The following is a 7,218-nucleotide window of genomic DNA, read 5'->3' on the forward strand; positions in this document are numbered from 1 at the left end:
TCTTGCAACTGAACCAGGTCGCTATTAGAAGAAGGTAAAGTAGCCTTCAATGTCTCCAGCTGAGCTTTTAATTTGTTGTTCACTTGGTCCTTAGCCGTAAGTAGCTGGTCGATATATAGACTTGAGGCAAGGAACTAAACAAAAGGATGATATAGTTAAAGATGAGGATACAAAGTTGACAACATATAACTAGAAACACTTACAGTTACTGCCTGACGACTATGGCGGTCGGCCCGATGTGGAAGGCTAAGGCCTCTTTGCTGTTCTTGACCTTGTAGCCAAGATTCGGCCAATAGGCCTTGTAATTGTAAAGAACCATAGCTAGATGGGTCAGAGGGTTGTCCCAGTTGAGAGGGTAAACCCATAGTCTGTTTAAATAAAAGGCGGGGAATGGATGAAGAAGGAGGTAAAGAAGAAGAAGATGCAATGGTAGGAAAAGAAACAGTAGAAACAAGAGAAGCAGAAGAAGAGCTAGATGGAATAGAGGGTGACAATGCAGGAGAGGCTGATTCAGTTATAGAGACACTAATAGGTAAAGGACTAGCACTTGGTGAAGATCTTCGGCAAGGTGTCCGTTTCGCTCTAGGCCCAGAAGCCAAAGGAGGCAAGGCCAATGTGAGAGGTGTAGAAGACACAGAAGGGATAATGGCCATCCCAGAAGCAGAAGCAGAAGGAGTTGAAATAATAGAAGAAGAGGGGATAAGTAGACCGGGCCTCATCATCCTAAGAGAAAGATTAGAGATAATATGGGTAGGGGTTATCGGTGCTTTACCTCTCTCGAGAGAAATGGGCGCCGGGACAAGAGAAGCTTGCACAAAAGTACCAAAGAAATCACTAAAGGGAGAAGCCTCAGTAAGCTTTGGCTTTTTAACTAAGGCCACAAAAGGTTCTTCTTCTTCCTCTTCCATGGCTGCAACAGCCTCTGCCCGTCGGTCTTCTTCAGATAACAAACCTAAGGTGGAGGAATTAGGATTAGATCGGCGGGCGCGTAACCATTCTTCTCCAAGATTATTGAAAAGGACATAGTCATAGCAGGGTTCTTGTACATAAAGGCTGGAAGAAGAACATCAGCTGAAACACAGGAAGTAAACACCGTTATAAAAGAGATGTGTTAAGCAGTAAATACGGACCAAAATATTTATACATACCAAAAGATCCATCCAAAGGGGTGTCAATATTGCCTATCTCGAAAGGAAACATTAAACCCTCCACAATTAGATGTGGCAAGCTGAATTTCGCTCCTCTCAGTTTAGGTAAAGCAGAAGCAACAAGGGGATCGTTAAGAAGATCCTGGGTGCTAGGAAGTGGAGGTAAATCATGTATCCATTGGATGGGAAACGGAGGAGGAGAAGGGAGACGCATATAGAAAAATTTGTGATACCATTCCCCTTGAGGAGGAATACGGTTGAACAGAATAGCCTTCGGACGAGATTGGAATTTGAAAATACCAACATCTACTCGACGAGGAATGAAGAAGTGATGAAAAAGACGAGAAGACATGGGAAAATCTAACAGTTTGGATACCCCAATAAAACTCATAAGAATAGAAAAGGATTGAGGGACAAACTGGTTTAGGGGAATATTAAAATAGAGGCTAACATTACAGAAAAAAGGGTGAAGAGGAAATCGGAAACCTTGTAGGACTTGATCTCGGAAGATAGAAATACACCCTAAAGGAGGAAGATGCGGACCCTCATGAGAAGCGGGACGAGTTATATAAGAAGGAAAACCATAGGTCACCTTTAAATCCACTTCTTCTGTATCTATAAGGTCAGAAGTGCATGAGAGAAACCATGCAAGAGGGGAAGTTGCCATAGAAAGACAATAAAAGAGGAATCAAGGAAGATGAAGGAGGATGGGGGAAAGCGGAAGAAAACCTCGTAAAACCCTTGTTTTTCTTTCGGCCCTGTGCTAAAACCTCCAAACAGAAACAGCAGAAGAAAATAAGAAAAGAAAAAGTACTTAGAATTTCAATCGTCATAAATGAGTGATAATTTCAAGGGATAAAATCAAAAGAAAGTGGTAAAGTTAAGTAATCTTCCTCGAAAAATGTGTAAAGTTTCCTTAGAAACAATTCTTAATAAACCCTGATGGATATAAAGAAAAATTAGTCCAGTAATTATAAGTTCAGGTTATAGGTGTAATAAAATAAGGCGTAAGGTATTAGTTAGCAGACAGGACTTGGTTAGAGGCTACCGGATGAGGTCCATAGATATGAATCGGGCGGTTCTGATAGATCGACCGAGACAAAGACCACCCAAATATGTCGACCAAAGGCTCATCATAATAAGTTAAATGATATACACTGTGATAGAACCATAAAAGAATTGATTAATACATAAAATAACATATGAAGATATAGGTGTAAATCAATCAAGTAAAATAAATTGACCGATATTGAGAATATCATAATAAAACTATACCAGATCGGACGAGACATAATTAGTCTATGAAATATCGGGCGGTACTTATCAAACCTCGACATATACCGTCCGGTCATGAGGAAACAATCTAAAATATAATAATCTGTTAAGTGAGGTTGTATGATGACCTGCCAAGCAACATTTGACATATTTAAACAAAAACAGATGACTGTCATGAGAAAGAGTGGGATTTATAATGAAAAGGGGATAACCAGCATCACATAAGTTTAGCAGATTGTCATCATAGAGTTTTGGATCCATTTTTCTACAAGAATTTGAATTTAAATCAAACTAAAGTTAGCTGAGGGTATAGATCAGGGGGCTTGTTCTCAATGAGTCTGCGATGATTTAGGAAATTAGGAGGAGGGTCACGAGATAAGTAGCTCTCCTCTCGTAATTGCTGAATCGCTCCTTGAGCTCCCGCAGTAAAGGCTGATAAGATGGATTTCACGATCGGCTTATTGAAATCAGGAGATTCAATCATGGCAGTGGCCCGTTCCTTGTAACGAGTATCTTCATTCGCTTTGTAGACCACCAAAGTTGTTTGGGAAGTCTTCAGTTCATCCTCTTTAACAGAAACCTCGGTCTTAACTGAATCAAGGGAGGTGTTCAAAGAGGTTATTTCATCTTCCTTTAGCTGCAGGGCTTTAAGTTTTTCAGCCAATTCTGCTTCGTAATTAGCTTTTATCTCGCCAATTTTGGAAGTCAATTCTTGGTTGATGTTCGTGGCTGATTTGAACCGTGCTTGAAGATTTTCAATTTGGGTTTCAAGTTGTTTCTTGGTAGTATCGGAAAACGCGGTGGAAGATAACTCAGCAACATGTTGTCTCAGCTTATCATTCTCGGACCTTAGTTTCTTGTTCTCGTTGTATAAGTTGTGCATTAGTCGAGATAAGCCCATATTTTCCATCCATCGCTAGAAATATAATAAAAGGTCAGGGAATAACCGCTAAAGAAATAGGGGACAAACGTTAGTGAACATACCTGATTCTCCCTATGGGAGAAACGATCAATTGTCTCAGAAATATGGAGTTCTTCAAAAATGGGGCGAACTTCATCCCAATCACTGGCGAAAGAACCTCCTAGCAATATGGGAAGGACTGGACTAGTAGAAGAACTAGCAGAGAAGGAAGAAGTAGGGATAGAAGGAGGAGCAAAGACTAAATAAGAAGAAGGTGAAGAGGGTAAAGATCCAGAAGTGGGAATAGATAAGGGAAAAGTGAAAGAGACATCACCACAAGCACTGGCATTCGAGAAGGGTGAGGTAGGAAAACTGAGAGAAGGGTAGAGTTTGGCCAACATAGGTTCATCAGAAGGAGGGTCAGCAGGAACAAAACCTTCTGAAACCAGTTCATCAGCCGGAAGGATGAGCCTCCTTTTGGACGGAAGAATTCTGGTAAGTTTGCGCCCCAGGCGTTTGCCAGTAACCAGTTCAGCTATTGATTTATTGGGGCTACCAGAAGATGTGAGTTCAATGATGAGAAGAGGGGCAGATGAGGAAACAGCAGTAGCCACTGGTGAAGTAACAGCGGGTAAAGAAACAGCAAGGATCTCTGCAGAAGGGCCTTCAGGAGCCTCAATAACTTCAAGAACCCCCAAAGAACTGGTGCCTCCGCTAAGGGAACCGGCTCTTCGATTGAAGGGGGAGGAATAATAGCAGCCAGAAGTTTGGCTTCCTTGGCAGGAATTACGTCCTCTTCCAGACGTAGTTCTTCGTCGATTAAAGCGTCATAAAAGCTCTCCACTACATAGAAAATGAAAATAGTTTAGTTAGTTAAAAGCAAGAAGGAAGAAACAAGGTGTTACCTAAAGGAACTTGAGTATCAGGTTTGACGAAGCTTAAGCCAAATAAGTACAGAAGATCGACTCTCAACCACTTAAGAATAGAGAGTTGATGGCTTAACAACTTCTCACAATAAACGGGAAAAGAAGGATGAAGATGGAACTCCTTGACGTCGGGCAAGGGCGACAAGAAGGATTTCCAGGCATGAGACCAAAGAATGGGTCCTGGAAACTTTAGGAAGAAAAAACGAGATTTCCAGGCTTTGAGAGACGAGGGCATATCCTCAAAAAGAACCATTTTAGTCCGTGAATGAAACAAGAAAACACCAGGTTCCGAACATTTGGGATAAGAGAACATGAAGAAATTTTGAGGTGTAGGAGGAATATCCCGCAAACGAAACAGCATGTAAGTATCGCATAGATAATGAAATGCATTGGGGGCAAATTGTTGCAAAGGAATATCAAAATACTGGCTTATTTCAATCAAGAAAGGAGGAATAGGAAACCTTAAACCTCCTATCAACTGATCCTTGAAAAAGGTTACGCAATTATCAGGGGGTTGATGAGGACGATCATTCGATTTTGGGATTATGATGCCATATTCCCGGGGAATTTCATATTGACGACGGATGGCTAGCCTCGCATTTTTATCAAAGGAAGAAGACATGTGGACATACCAAGGAGCAATAGCTTCCTCAGCCATGGACAAGAGTATAGGCCAGTGAAACAACAGATTACTTACTGAAAACAAGAAAGAAGATCGTCGAGAAACGGTGAGCGTAGGGTTTGGTCGAAGGCTGCAGCGAGAAAAGAATGCTGAGGAAGAGAAAAGAAGGGACAAAGTTGAAAAGAAGATGAAGGGTTTAGGGTTTGAAAAGCACACAACCGTCGTCAGATCAAAACACTTTTATCTCAGCAGACACTGAGGATCATAGGAAAAAGGCAAAGGCTTACGTGAGATGGCGACCAGGAAAAGTATGTGTCATACCATCATAAAAACATTTATATTGGATGTGACAGGTCGGATCATGCTGGGGTTGGTAACACCTCGGGGTACACTTCTAACATTCTCTCACCCGAAGAAGAGTCAATCACCAGCTAGGAAGCTTCGAAAGGAGACGTAATTAACTGGACATAATAAAGTGAAAAGGACTAAATTTTGACTAAGCCCAGGCTAAGGACATTTAAGGATGTAGATTTAGGCGGATAATAGATGTTGAATTAACATCCTTATAAAATACAGACTAGTACTGATCAAAATAATTTTATATTGGCTGGTATAACTTTGGTTATGCTAGATAAGTATATATTGTTTATAATCAACGAAACAATGTTGGTTGGTACAACATTAACTATAATATAGAAGTATTCCAACAGTTAAGATGGCTTCAGCCATGATAAATGACACATAGGACATACGAAAGGGTAATGAATACAACATCACATTTATTCTTATAAATTAAAGAAGGATTCAATAGAATCACTTAATTCAATACAAAAGTTTATTTCTACACTTAGAATTTGATCAAGTACATAGCATTACATTTCCCCTTAGAACAGTAAACCTCAGATAGATAACAAAATTTACAAACACAAGCTCTTGAAACGCTTAGAAAATTTCAATCCCACTGGATTCAAACTTACCATGGAGCAGAGATGGAAATATCTCACTTTGCCCAGGCTTGTCAAGGCGCATAAGTGGCAATATTCTGCCTGGGACGAAGAAAGCAACAAAGCAGAAAGACTCAAGGGCAAGGGGAAGGAGAAAAATCTATTCAGACCATGATGGAAAAGTAAATGTAAAAGCCACTTCCCCTCTTAAGCCCTGAAGTTCTGCAACTAAAGCAACCAAGCATAGCCCCAGGGTAACATGTGTTGTGCCCTTCACACAACCCCCATGGGTTATTTGGTTGCCCCTCCATAAATAGTGAAAATCTCTCTGAAGTTTCTTAAGCCCTTCAGAGCATCAACATCTTTGGATGAAAAGTCTGGACTATGAAGCTTCATCTCTTAAGACAATCCCTTGAACCCTAGAGTTAGCCGGAGCAAAAATCCCAATAAACTCATATATAGATCTCACCTTGTCCGACAAAATTCGCCTCCAAAGAGGAGGATCCAAGACCATAACCTGATCAGTGAAAGTTACCAAGGAAGGAAAAGAACTGAGATGGGTGGTGAACGAAGAGAAGGTTGTAACTCTATTTAAAGGATCAAAAGGCTCACGAGATCACTATACTTGATTTCGTTAGACAGCTGTACACAAAATCTGTGAGGTCATTTCAAATATCTGGGGTAGAGTCACGGGTAGGAAAAGACAAAACCAAACTTGCATCTAGTCAGTCGTCTACACCTCCTTCGACTAGACTTGAAGGGAAGGCTAGTGATATGGGTTAGGTTGCATGAGTCCCCGATAAGGAAAGGGAGGGAGAGGATCAAACGAAGAAGATAGGTTAATATTGGTCGGGATATCCTCAAAGGAGGTAGGCCAATATCGATCGAGACATACTTTTAGGAAAGAAGGCTAATATCGGCCGGGATATACCTCCAAAGAAGGTAGGTTTGTATCGATCGAAACATGCTTCTTAGGAGAGAGACCCATATCAATTGGCATATACCTCAAAGGAGATAGGTCAATATCGGTCGGGATATACCTCCGAAGAGGGTAGGTTTATATCAACCGAAATATGCTTCCCAGAAGGAAGATTCATATCAATTGGCATATACCTCAAAGGAGGTAAGCTAATATCGGCCGGGATATACCTCCAAAGAAGGTAGATTTGTATCGACCGAAATATACTTCCCAGAAGGAAGATTCATATCAATTGGCATATACCTCAAAGGAGGTAGACTAATATCGGCCGGGATATACCTCCAAAGAAGGTAGGTCTGTATTGACCGAAATATACTTCCCAGAAGGAAGATTCACATCAATTGGCATATACCTCAAAGGAGGTAGGCTAATATCGGCCGGGATATACCTCCAAAGAAGGTAGGTTTGTATCGACCGAAATAT

This window comes from Zingiber officinale, chromosome 6B, assembly GCF_018446385.1.
Source record: "Zingiber officinale cultivar Zhangliang chromosome 6B, Zo_v1.1, whole genome shotgun sequence".
In the NCBI taxonomy this organism is placed as follows: domain Eukaryota; kingdom Viridiplantae; phylum Streptophyta; class Magnoliopsida; order Zingiberales; family Zingiberaceae; genus Zingiber; species Zingiber officinale.